This window comes from Fukomys damarensis, unplaced genomic scaffold (assembly GCF_012274545.1).
Source record: "Fukomys damarensis isolate Sample0158 unplaced genomic scaffold, DMR_v1.0_HiC HiC_scaffold_13, whole genome shotgun sequence".
In the NCBI taxonomy this organism is placed as follows: domain Eukaryota; kingdom Metazoa; phylum Chordata; class Mammalia; order Rodentia; family Bathyergidae; genus Fukomys; species Fukomys damarensis.
The window spans coordinates 16,259,446-16,271,849 of record NW_022900925.1 but is presented as its reverse complement, the minus strand read 5'-3'; the positions used below and the strand labels follow the sequence as shown (position 1 = coordinate 16,271,849).

Genomic DNA, 12,404 nt, shown 5'->3' with positions numbered 1-12,404 from the left:
ATGTTATTCTTCTTTGCATCATCTAGGAGTTGTTGGATCGATTTCTCATGATCTCTTACTGTTTTTAAAAGACCTCTCTTTTCGTGGTCACTGACTGCAATCTTATCTTCTATATCTGAGACCCTGTCTTCGCATTCTTTTATCCTGTTGCGTACACTTTCAATAGAGTGTTTAATCTCCTGGATATCTGTTTGAATCTGTTTTATGGATTCCATTTCTTTCCTATGTTGGGCGTTTATTTTTTCCATTTCTTTCTTATGCTGGGCCTTCATGGCTTCTATCATGGTCCTGAGCTCATGTATTTTTCTGTCAGTTTCTGCTCTAGAGTCTCGAATCACGACTTCCATTTTGCTCACTATCTCTATGGTTATCTGGGAAATTATTTCTGTTTTGAATTTTTCTAGAGCCTGATTGATCTGTTTTGTTACTTCCTGTGCTTTGAGTTCAGGGTGTCCTGGTGGTTCACTATCGGCCTTTTCATCCTCATTTGCCCTACTGTTTGCCATTGGTGAACTGGAAGTCTGTCCTTGTGTCTTGCTTAAGTGTTTTCTCATTTTAATTTTTGTTGTCGGACTGTCCTTGGTTTAATCTCTGGATTATCACCCAAATCTTCCTGATATAGTTGCACCCTAGCTTCTGTGTCTCTAACGACCCACAGACATTCTCTTCTTCATAACATCAGAGAAAACAGCTCATCAAATCAACGGCAATGCTTTACCCTAACTGATACAATCAGCAACACATTAAGATCAAGCACAACTTGGACACTGACCACCTGTGGTAGTCACTAGTCTATCACCCTTAAATCATTTGAATTCAATTGAAATCAAGAAGCAGTCCAGAACATGTCTGCAGTGAACAAACTTTTCAATATAGTATATTTACCATTTAATGGCTCAGACAGACCGAGGATGCAAGACCCCTGATCTCAGTTAGCTGATTGCTGAACCCCATGATGCTGACTGACCTCGGGCTGCAAGCCCAGATTGAGTTCCCCATCCTTCTGAATGGTTGAACTCTGCAACGTTCTATTACAGGTTTCCCACACCCTTTCTTTAAAGATGTTCAAAGTTGGGAACTCAGAAAAATGCCCTTGACGACCACCTCTGTCTTTGCAGAGTGGGTCCAAAGACTTCCACAGTCAGGAGGTCTGAGAGTGCGGGGGCAGGGGGGATTATGGAGGTTCAGGGACGCCCGCGCAGCTACCTTCCCGGTGCTTGAGTGATGGCTGCTGGGTCGGGAGCAGGCGTGGTTTTCCTTCCCACGGTGGATCGGCCCTAGCCCAGGTTAGCTTTGAACTTGTGGCAGTCCTCCTGCTTCAGCCTCCCGAGTGCTAAGATTACACATTTTTTTTTTTTTTGAAACAACTCACCATGTTACCCTGGCTGGCCTCAAACTCCTGGGTTCAAGTGATCCTCGTGATCCTCGTGCCTCAGTCCCCTAAGTATCTGGGACCATATAGGTACATGCCTTCATACCTTGCTTTCCTGGTTTTTGCCTCTGCAGGTGCTTATGCCAAACCATTTGTGCCAATGAAACATTAGGTACCCTTTCCTTCAAGAAGCATTTAGCCATCAACTTTAGTTGGAAGTGGTGACCCCTTCCAGGACATACTATTAAGACCGCAGACCACTCTCAGGACCCACCAGGAACTGCCTGGTCTTTATAATTTATGGGCAGGTCTCAAATCTACAATCTCTACAACCTAGGTAAAGGAGCTTTTTCTTTCTCCTTCCTTTTTTCTTACTTCCATTCTTCTCTCTCTCTCTCTCTCTCTCTCCTTTCTCTCTTTCTTCCTTTCATCAGAGTCTTCACATTGAGATACATCCCCAGTCCCATCAGCGCTACACTTTTTTTCTTTTTTGGTACCAGGGATTGAACTCGAGATCTTGCACTTGTGTGGCAGGCAGTGGAACCCCTGAGCTAAATCCTCAGCCCATCCCACACTTTTTAAGACAAAGTCTCCCTAAGTCTCTAAACTGTCCAGATTGGGTTTGAACTTGCAACCCTCCTGACTCAGACTCCCAGACTGCTGAGACTACAGGTACTCACTACTATGGCCACCTGTCTTATATAAAGCCCAGAGGCTCTGTAGGGTAATAATTTTTCTAGCCCTCAAGACCTACTAAACTTCCTGGATTATGCATAGGAATGAAGAAGGGAAAAGAGGAAAGTTTTCTCATTCCTGGAATCTTCTGATCCATAGTCAGACACATTATCCATTGTGCCACTCACCCACACAGTTTTCCTATTCCTTATCAGCTACTTCCTGGTCATTTAGAGAATCCAAGGAATTGTAAGTGGTATAACGTGTATCATTTCATGTCAAGGTGACAAGAAGGAAAAGAGAATCCCTAAAGGTCACATAGCAGAACCAGAATCTGGATTCTGGGTATGCTGGTTTAGTGCCCTTTTCCTTCTGCTGGAGGAAGAGAATAATGTGTTGAGGGGTTAAAACATGGGCTCTTGGGTGGTCACAGGTTACTGTGATAATTAAATTATTTAATAAATGCAAAGCCCTTAGATCAGCCCTGGTACAATAAATATAATTTTTGCTATCATCTTTCTTCCTTTTCTTCTACCCTTCATTGGTACCTCTCACCAGGTACATTAGTCAGCTTTTCATTACTATAAAAAAATTCCTATGACAGGCTACATTACAGAGAAAAAAAGGTTTATTTAGCTCACAGTTTTGGAGGCTTGAAGTCCAAACAGCATACATTCTCTTGCCAGGGTGCCCCTTGGCTTCATCACATTAAGGCAGAAGCACACGTGTCTATGTGGTCTTTGCCAGGCAGGTGAGACACCACTGACCTACATGCTTGGCTCTCCCTGTTTTAATAAAACCACCAGGATTCAATCGTGGAACTCAACCCTAATGACCTAATCTAACCACTTCCCAAAGTCCCCTCCCTCCTGGTCTAGATGTGTAGCTCAGTGGTAGAGCAATTGCCTACCATACTCAAGGCTCTGGATTCAATCTCCAGTGTGACACACTGCAGTCAGATTAAATTTCCACTCTCCTATAATGTCATTAACATAGAACTTTGGGGATTAACCTCCTGCATGAATGTGAGGGGTGTGATAACAAATCATATTCAAACGATAGCACCAGTTCCCCTCCTTTTGGGGAGAGCAGAACCCTGAGGATAATTAAATATGACAGAAACACCTTACTAGGTGGCAGGAAATGTAGAAGACTGACCATCTGGATTACTGACCCTAGTGGCCATGAGTAAGTTTTTGGGACTTCATAGATCTAAGGCCCAATAAACCAGACCTTGGCTAAATGGAGTATTTTATTCATCTCTTTGTTTTGGTGAAGAGGAAATGAAAAAGAACGCTTTCCACTGTGTGCAGCACCCCACCCACCCCAAACAGGTGAGTCTGGCCCTGCATTCTCCAGGGATCCGCATCCTGCACAGCAAAGGGTGGTACAGCACAGGCAGAGCTGCAGAAAGTCTAACCTCACCCTGTCTACCTGTTAGGCTGCTGCTGACCCTCTCAAGCTGGGTCCTTGGGAGGGTGGGAGCCTAGAATCACTTTCCATTATACATTTCCCAATGCTGAACTAAAAAGCAAGATTTTCCTTCTTTCTGGTAGGAGGGGCTGGCATGAGAGGAGAGTGCCATAAAGCCAGTGAGTTCCAACTTCAGCCCCTGGGCAGTGGAATTCATCATCACTCCTGGCAACTAGCATCTTCTCTCTCAGACTTCCAGCATCTGCACCTTAATGGATGGCAAGAGGAAACAGGACAGGCTTGCACCCGGGGAGGACCTACAGTTTACTTCCTTCCTCTAAACACAAATTGCATTGCAAATTTGGGACAGGTCTAGGAGAAGGACTCTAGGAAATTCCCTTAGCGGGCTGAATCTCTTCTAGGTTTCTATTCCATTTTTATGTTGCAGCCTGATTGGGTAAAAAAGAGTGCAGCATTGAATGTTGTCTACTTAGCAAGGGAGCCCTGGGCACTGGGGAGTTTTTAGTTGGGATTTTGTGTGAGCAGTTAGAAAATTAACTGGAGCAGCAACTGTACTGCCCCAAATCCCATTCTAGGGTCTTCTGAGTCTTTCCAGAGAATGTGGCAATATGACATTCTAACAGTTGTTTTCTAGTTGGTGGAACTGGGCTAGCTGAAACACCTCGCTGCCTTATTCCAAGCTCTTTGGGACCAGGAAACATACTTATCCATTCATTTATTTACATTTACTCATTCATTCATTAGATCCATTATTTAAGCAAAAGTACTGGCAGTGATGTAAGCCTTGCCCTCTCAGTGCTCTCAGTCTAGCAGAAGAGGCAGGCACTGAATGACTTACAAAAGCACTGAGGATTTGGTTTTATTTTTCCCGGGGGGGGGGTTGTTTTGTTTTGGTTCCAGTGATCAAATTCGGGTCCTTGGGTTTGCAAGGCAGGCGGTGGAACCACTGAGTTTAATCCCCCAGCCAGCACTGAGGATTTGGAAGAAGAAAAGCCAGACTCCCTGGTGTGATGGTTAGAGAAAGCTCCCTAGACTAAGAAGTGATATTTCAGTTAAAACCAGAAGGTATGTAGGAGATGCTCAGTCAGGCAGAGTGGGGGAAGAGTATTTTAACCAGAGACAGCAACCTGTGCAAAACTTCTGAGGGGGAAAAAGCAGGAGACAGTAGGGAGGAATATGAAACTGAAAGGGTACAGACAGAGGCCAGGCTATGAGGCCTCATAGGCCACCAAAAGAATATGGTTCTGGGAGTGCAGCTCTGTAGGGGAGCATGTATTTAGCATGTACAAACCCCTGGGGTCAATCCCTAGCACTGCATAAAGAAAAAAAAAAGGAACAAAAAATGAGGGAGCAGTATTCATCTTTGTCTGACAGTCATGGGAAGCCATAGACAGGTGTTAGTAAGAGAGGAGTGTGGTTCCAATTTTGTTTTATTTGAGGGTGACTGGTCTTCTATGATTTCTGTTACAGAGTACTCTAGTTGCTGTGGGATGCTGGGAAACTTCTCTCCAATTTTTCTCTGTATCTCTGATGGGAGCCTCATGAAGCAGGAGGTGCTCAGATCAAGAGACCCAGCTTCCACTGACAACTGTATCCACAGTCTTGTCCCGGCCAAACTTTTCAGGAGGACACATGTCATGTGTTAATTTTTCATGTCAGCCCCTGGGATCAGATTATATTCATGAAATCCAACTGCCTATCTCAGGACAGGGCACACAAGAGCTAAAAGAGGAGGATATTAGGAGTCACAAGGTTTCATGATCAGAACCTAACAGTACCTTCTGAAGGAACGTGATCTTTGATAGTTTAGGGACAGAGAACAGGGCTGGGCTGAGTCATCCAGAGTGGAAGGAAGGCAGAGTGGTCCATTGAAAGTGGTGGAACCACTTCTTGATAACCATCTGATGGCTGCTGGGGCTCACGTTAGCCTGCCAGCTTGTCTGCCTTTATTCCAAGGGCCACGGTGACCCAGTGTGGGCTGAGTGCAGGTGTGTGTCGGGCTTCTGGGGAGAGGGAGCCAGACAGAGCACTGACATCTCCCATGAAGGCATCCTGAGCTAGACCACCTCCCACTCCTGTTATAAATGTGATATTTAGTTAGGTTATTAAAGCAGCATGATGGAGCAAAAGAAGACAGGGAGTGTGAGCTTGTCAAGGAATCACTCTCAGCCCCTCTTAACCATGTAGTGCCCTCAGCACTGTTGGCATGAAGGACAGACAGTCTTTGGGGTAGTCTTAAATTTTGCAGAGCATTTAACACCTCTGGCTTCTGCCCTTTGAATGCTAGTCATGCCTCCTGGTTATTGTCACCACTTTAAATGCTTCCACATATTTTAAACTACTTTCTGGTAGGGCAATACCAATATTCCTGCCCTTATTGACAACCACTGTCTTGGTGATTAAGGGGATGAGGGTGTGTTCAGCTGTGCTTCAGGTCCCTGAGCTGGCAAGCGGTGGGACTTAAATGGGAAGCCCCCTATTTGAGATCTTACTGAAGGTTTTGTCCAGAGGGATGGGCATTCTTCCCATATCACTGTTTTTTTCCTTTTCTTTCTTTCATTTTATTTTTTTGTTTGTTTGTTTTTTGAGACAGGGTCTCACTATATATAGTTGAGACTGACCTGGAACTCACTATGTAGCCCAAGCTGGTCTCGAACTCAGAGCAATCTTTCTGCCTCAGCCGCCTGAGTGCTGGGATTACAGGCGTGTGCCACTACACCCAGCTCCCATATCACTCTTGAAGGCTCCTGCTTTTCAGGATCCCAAATGGAAATCCTCCTGATGCCCCCAGCCCATTGCTCACAGTAGTAACCTATAGCCCTGGTCAGAGTCTGGTAGGGAAACAGATTTGACAGGCATTTAGAGGTGGCCTCGGTATCACTCTGTTGGGCCACTAGATGGCGCCTGGGAGCCCCACACCCCCCTGCTCTGTCACAGGACTGGTGGTGACAAGAGTTCTACGCAGAGGGAACTTGCTTTAAAAAGGTCTGGTCCTTAAAGAGACATGGCCACACATCGGCACACTGTGTGTTAACCCCACAGTGAGTCTCCACCAAGGGCAAGCAGCCTGGGTAGGCTCAGAGGCTTCTTTGGCTTTATCTTCCTGAATGTTGAACTGCCACCTCTTGTAGCTAGTCTCCCTGGCAGGCAGCCTTCAGCCCCTGCAGCAACTCCTGGCCCTGATGAGGACAGGGCCAGCCTGGCAGGTGGCTTCAGAGCTCCTGGCAGAGCAGGGCAGGGCCGGGACACATCTGCAGGACTCTGACCAAAAGAGTAAGGAGCACAGCCAGCTTCAGGGAGTGATGGCCATAGGAGGACAGAGGGCCAGTCCGTGAGCTCTGGCCCCAGCTCGACCTGTCCCTGCTTCCCTTTGAGCTGATGAGATCGGAGCCATTGAACTTGATCTCTCGGCTCTGGGGACTTAGAGAATCCTCCTGCCTCCTCTTCAGCTTGAATCTTTCCAAATGCTGATGGGGACTTGAAGGTAAGTGAGGGGCGGAAGGGGCTTCAGGCCCTGCTCTAGAGGCTTTCTGGTTGATTCTAGGACAACTCTCTTGTTGACTGTGGGTGATGCAATCTGAGCAAGGTCTGGCAAGGGCCACTTTATCTGGGGCATGGCCGGAGACCTTCCTGAAATTACAGCTTGATTAGTCTGATCTAAACCAGCTGCTTTGCTTAGGAGGCTGAACTTGCCTCGGCCCATGGCTGTGGAGCGGGGCTTCAACACAGACCCTGGGGAAATGTGCAGGGAGTGTCACTGCTGCTGGGACCTGGATATCTCTGTGCTTTCTCCTGACAGTAATGCCAAGGGAGGCAACAAGGGGGTATATGCAGTGCCCTGGAGATCTGGTCTACATTTTGCCAGGGCTACAAATCTTCCCCATGACTCAAGCTGATATAAAACTGCAGTAGTGAAATGAATTGGGAAGGGCTTTGATTTTGAGTTCATCTCTATTGCGTGTAGACCTCACTGTTTGCAGGGGAAGAAAGGAGGCTGAGCAGAGGCAGGAAGAGGGCAAAGGACGGTCTTAGGCAACCCTTAGCGCAAGAGGTGACTTAGGGGAAGCCTGGGGAATTTTCTTCTTTCCATATCAGAGGGGTGAGGGTAAAGCTTAGAATAATAGATGCTGCTTTACTATACAGGAAACAGAAATGAAACAAGGAGTAGAAAATAGGCCACTGAAGATCTGCTGGGAAGCAAAGTTTATAGTCTACAAGGGCTGAGAGGAGGCGTGTAGGTCATCTGTGTGGGCCGTGGTGTGTTCATTTTCTGCAGGCATGAAAACAAAGCCTAGAGCCTGGCCCAAAGTGTATAAGCGGTAGGGTTTGGTGTGCAGAAGACTCTCAGATTGTGTTGTTTGTCTCCAGGGTCAACTGCCCTGTTGTAGTAGATGTGTTTTTTTGGGGGAACCAGGCCTCCTTTGCTTAATTATTGTTGGCCCTAGGGGCTTCTAGAACAACACTGCCTTGTCTTCTTCATGTAGCTCCTATTTCTTTACCCTGAGTTTAACTTCATTGTGTTTATTCATTTGTTCACTCTTTGCAGCCCAATATACACATGGACTCTGGATTCGGATTCGGTTCATTTCCAAGTGTTATCACCTGTTAGCTGGCCAATGGCTTAGCCTTTCTGCACTGCAGCTTCTTCTGTGAAGCAGAGATAATAGTAGGCCCTATCTCACTGGCTTATTGTGAGGATTAGGTGAAATAATCTATGTAAAGTACATAGAGCAATGCTTGGCACTTAAGCACTCAATAAATGTTAGCTGTCATTAATTTGAGTTGTTCAACAAGCGTTACTGAATGCCAGTCTCCTGGGCTTTTGGCAGAAAGCTGCTCAGGGATCAGCATAGTGCAGCGATAACTGCTTTGAAGGCCTACCTGAGCCTCACTCATCCACTGGACTGGGCAGTGGGTATCCTCCAGTGAGAAAGGTGCAGACCCAGCTTTAAAGAGCAGCTCTTCATGGAGGGTGCATCTAGCCTGTGTGCACACTGGTGATCCTTGGGTAGCCTTAGCATGAGGACACATTTTTTTTTTTTTTTTTTTTTTTTTTTTTTTTTTTCTTTTTTTTTTTTTTTTTTTTTTTTTTTTTGCCAGCAGTAACTGCTGCTGGATCATCAAGGAAGAAGGGACCTTCCTGTTGTGCACAGTGGAGCTGGGATGCTAATGTGAAAAGGGAAGAAAAGTGGAGATTCCCAGGTTTGAGCCTAAGCATCATTTTTATATGCTGGCCAAGTGGTTGGCAGAACTGAGTTGGTTGTCGGAGAGGCAGTAAGTAACACACCCTTGAGAATAAAGGGCAGACTGCTTGCCTTCAGAATGAGGTAGATCTCCTCTCCACCCAGCCCCTTGACATCAGACATCAGCCCGACTTTCCTAGCAGTGTAAACCAACTCTTTTTTTTTTTTTTTTTTTGGTACGAGGATTAAACTTGGGACCTTGCACTTGCAAGGCAGGTGGAGGAACCACTGAGCTAAATCCCTGGCTCAGTTTAACCACCTGTGAAATCCAGCAATAAGGGAAGAGCAGGCAGGTCACTACAGAGATGGGGGAGCTGAGGACAGCCTGAGTGCAGGCTAGAGGGAGGGCTGGGCAAGATGGAGAGTGTTGGCCCCAGGATTAGACAGAGAGTAGTTGGTAGGGGATTGGAGGAGGTGGAGTGGTGCCTGTTGACTCGGTGTAGGGTACAGGGACTGGCCCAGGCCCTTAGCTGAATCTGGGAGGTCTGTCTGCAAGAACACCTTCTGGCTTCTCTGACAGATTGGGGTTGATGGCTGGGGACAAGGGCACTTCCTATCAAGCCTTGGGCAAAATAGGAAGAGAATGGCTCTTTAATTCCTTCCTTCCCAGGGTGTGCAATAGGGTTTCCCGGCCTCTCCCCTTCCCTCATCACCAGGAATCTGGAGGCAGCTGTTTAGGCAGGCTCAAATCACTGTGGTGTTCTGAGGCCCACCCAAGTGAGGCCAAGGTTAGTCAGGCTAGAGTCCATCCAATGAAGCATCAAGGGAATCTTGAAGTAAAGTATCTTTTCCCAAGACATGTGGGTCTGGAAATGAAGCCAGGCTAGAAGAATTTCCTAGAAAGTGATCTCTCACCCATGGCCAGCAAATGGTCCATATCCACGGACCTTTGACACCCTGTAGCATGCGTGGAGTTTAAGTAGACGGGAGGGTCCAAATCCCAGTCCCCGCTAATTTGTCTGAGTGGGTCACTTGGCTACTTAGTACCTGTGTTTTCTTGCCTGGAAAATGTAGTCAGCTGAGATGATAGTGAGTTCATCTTTGTGAACAAAACTCTTAAGACCCAAATTCAAGCACACTGTAGGTATTCAGGGCAGATATTTGGAGTAGAGCCTCCATGCTTGTCTGTCCCTCTATCCTACATTGTGTTGTGGCAGGGATGGTCCCAGGCAGGATTGGATAGAATGTAAGGGGTGGGAGAAGCAAACTATGGCAACACTAAGGAGAGCAAGTACAACATTTTAGCTTGAAAAGTGCTGAAAATAGCTTGTTCAAGCCTTTGTAGATAAAAATGTAAAATGTATGCAAATGTATGTGACTCACATAGAAACATACATCCAAAGCTGCCTCACAGTCAGCACCGGATGTGACCCTCCGGAAAATTCCCATGGCACAGGGAGAGGGCCAAGGCTATCTTGATGTTCTTGTTTGGGGGGAGGGAACAGCACTGCTGTCTGCCAGGGCTGGTGATCTGGATGGCTGCAGCTCATGCTCCTGTTTCCAACTCTCTCTGGGGTTCTGTGCGTTCCCAGAGTTCCATGCCGATAGAATGAAGCCCTCAGCCCCTCTCTGCTCTTCTTTCTGCTTCCTTGGAGAGCCTGCTTACTCCCTTTCCCATCCAGAGCTCTATTTGTGGAGCGTCTCATTGGAGATGCACAGCCCCCTCTGCCGAGCTCCAGGTGCCTGCTTGGCCCTTCCAATCTTTTTTTTTTTTTCGTTGAGTTTATTGGTACTTTTTAGGTATAGAGTACAGTTACATTCATCATTGGGATCTTGTACATGATGTATCTTGGTTCTTATTTTTCCCTTTACCCCTGCCCTCCCTTCACCCCCTCCCACTCCCCTATTTACAAAGACTTTTGTTTCCATTTTTTGGTATTCTCATATTTTTTCTTTTCCCTTGTTTCCTTTCCCCTACCCTTCCCACTTCCCCTGCACCTTTAGCCCGTTTCTTCCTATTTCATAGTATCAGTTACACAATTTGGATCTTATTTACACTTTTAGTTTTTCACACCAGAGAAATCATTGGCCCTTCCAATCTTATATGAGAATCAAGGATGGTGGAAGGGTGACAGCTGACAAAGGAGGGGCAACAAGACACAGAACCAGAGATTGAGCAGGGGTGGAGGAAACTGGATAGAGGGAGGGGTGCACCTTAGGTCATCTGCTGCAGCTACCTATAAAGGCTTTCACACCCCAGAGCATCTTCTCTTGCACTTGCCAGGGGCTCAACCCAAGCCAAGTGAGCTGGCGGCCACTATCTCCCCTTGGGTAGCTGTGAAGGCCTGTGCCAGGCAGCTTATAGGACTGGGCACCATCCTCCTCCCAGCCTCATGGGTGAGGGTCTGTTCCCCCTTTTGAGGTGTTGGGGATTGAACCCAGGGCCTTTGCACTGAGCTACAGCACCAAGTTATTTTTAATTTCTATTTTGAGATATAGTCTCACTAGTTACCCAAGCTGTGCTTGAACTTGCCATCCTCCTGCTTGAGCTTCCCAGAGCGCTGTGATTATGCTTCTCCCTTTAAGCACTAGATCTGTGGCTGTTTGGAATGACAATGCACATCCCTGCCCCAGGTTCTGTGGATGGTAACAATACTGCCCTCCACAGAGGCCAGGGTGAATTTAACTGGTGCGTAGTCCTCTTTAGAGATAGGTCCTTTGAAGTTTTTGCCTTTAAGCTACCTGGGGATGGGTAGGGTGGGGATTGCTCCATGATCAGAAATGTCACCTTTCTGTACAAAAGCGTTACAGTGCAGGGTTCCTTTGGGGGAGGAGCTACTGCCTCCCTTCCCAGGAGGTCAGGAACAGAAAGGGGCTTCAGCCCCTGCTGTCCTGGACCATGCTAGCTTGACTCCCCTCCACTCCAGTCCCTTCACCCAGTGTCCCTCAGCCGGAGAATATCTACAAGACCAAATCTAACGATTTGCAACGGGTCCCGGATAACAGCACACCTAAGGCATAACTCCCACCCCCGGGCCCTCGCTCCTTTTGGTGGGGTGGTCTCTTCTCAGCAGAAGTTTTGTTTCTAAAGATTGTGTCCTCCGAGACGTATTGACCCCAGGGTTCCCAGAACTTGTATGTGCTTGCGCAGAGATAGGGAGTCCCAGAGGGGATTTCTGGTGGAATTGGAAGACCCTGGAGTTCTCCGGTACCCGGGTTTGCCCTTCCACCCCAAAGGAGCAAGCACATTTTAGAGTTGTTCTTTACTAGACAGCCCTTTTTGACCCCACCCTCCCTCTTCCAGCTGCCGCCCCCTGGAGTGTAGGGAAGGAACTGACGCATTGTAAGGGCAAGGGTGTTTAAATAGATGAAACGCTGGTAAGATTTGCAAGAAAACAGTCCCCGGCGGGCGCTGCGGGCAGGCAGGACTTTAACCCGTCAGCGCCGCTTCCCAGGCTAGTCCAGGGGAGGGGCCTGGCAGCCGCACCAGCCCCAAAAACTGCGCTTGGAGATCCTAGGGTGGCAGGCAGGTGATGTCACCCCTGCGGGCCCAGAGGTCTCCCCGCGGCACCCAGTCTGCGGGTTGCCAGAATTCTGCTGAGCCCAGCCGGGGAGGAGGGGGAGCTGGGTCTGCGCCGCCGCTCTGAGACTCTGCGGGACCCCTGCTCTTGGGCGGGCCGGATCCCAGGTCGCCTGGGCGTCTGTGGGGCCCCGGGCTTCTCCCCATTCCCGCTCCGGGG

The 12,404-nt window shown here is 47.8% G+C and overlaps 1 protein-coding gene across 1 annotated transcript in view; it reads left to right on the top strand.

The window, feature by feature from the left end:
* Positions 1 to 6,780: 6,780 nt before the first annotated feature.
* Positions 6,781 to 12,404, top strand: part of Abr (ABR activator of RhoGEF and GTPase) — a 150,936-nt gene continuing 145,312 nt past the window's right edge. The window contains exon 1 of the mRNA XM_010642189.3: positions 6,781 to 6,965. The gene's annotated coding sequence lies outside the window, so the exon portion shown is untranslated. The remainder of the gene's footprint in view (positions 6,966 to 12,404) is intronic.